Source organism: Nannobrachium achirus (assembly GCF_963921795.1).
Source record: "Nannobrachium achirus genome assembly, chromosome: 15".
Taxonomy (NCBI): Eukaryota; Metazoa; Chordata; class Actinopteri; order Myctophiformes; family Myctophidae; genus Nannobrachium; species Nannobrachium achirus.
The window spans coordinates 11736853-11737804 of NC_137822.1; positions in this window are offsets into that span (position 1 = coordinate 11736853).

The window sequence follows — 952 nt, forward strand, 5'->3', positions numbered from 1 at the left end:
AGCAGACCACTCGACTTGCAACATCAAAACCTCCCGCTCTCTCCGCCTCGCGCCGGAAAACGAGTGGTCCTTTGACTGTAACATACAGGCACTGCTGATGATCCACCCATTGATATAGGGATAGGCCCTACTATGATATTCACAGGTGTATATGAATTCATTAATTCACTGTGCATTTACGGTATATTATTGATAGACTGTATATATGTTCATTCTTTTCACTCATTCACAGATCCAGCGCAGGTATCTATACTGTAGGTTCAGAAGCTGTATACTAGTAGGCTATATGTATTTTTTTGTCCAAAGGTGTAGGAAATAAACTGAACTGAACTGAAGCTCAGTATTATGTTTTGTTTTTTGTTTTTTCACATCATTAAATTGGTTTGGCTCTTACCTGTACCTGTCCTGGCTGTGTTTCGTTCTCACTGCTATTACTGTTATTTCCCTTCAGAGATCAATGAAGTTTTGTCTTATTTATCTCATCGTAAGCTTACTGCATGAGGAGATTAATATGATGAGCTGTGTCTGTGAACAGGCACCACTGTCTTTCCAAAGATCGTCTCTCTGCACTGACGCGTGTAGGCTACTTTATGTGGAAGCCACAGATCAAAAGTGTGAACATTTGCCGGATTTATAAAGGACAACCACAGAGATTACCACAGGGTTATGCTTTATTAAATGTGTCTAAGGCCTGACATTTTGAAGGGCCAATGCCTTCAGAAGGGTACATTTATCTTTCCAAGTGTATCAAGTGTTTTTGGCTGTCCAACTGTGCTCCTCATTTCAAGTCACATTATAGTGCATGGCGCTCCTCTGGCGAATCTGATGTCTCTCGGTGCTGTTCTTCGAATTGGCATTCATAAAATGTTTGATATGTAATTTGGTTCAGTGTTCATGTTTATGGATGAGGTTTTAACGGAAGATGTGTCTTTGAACTTCAACTACTTTGTGT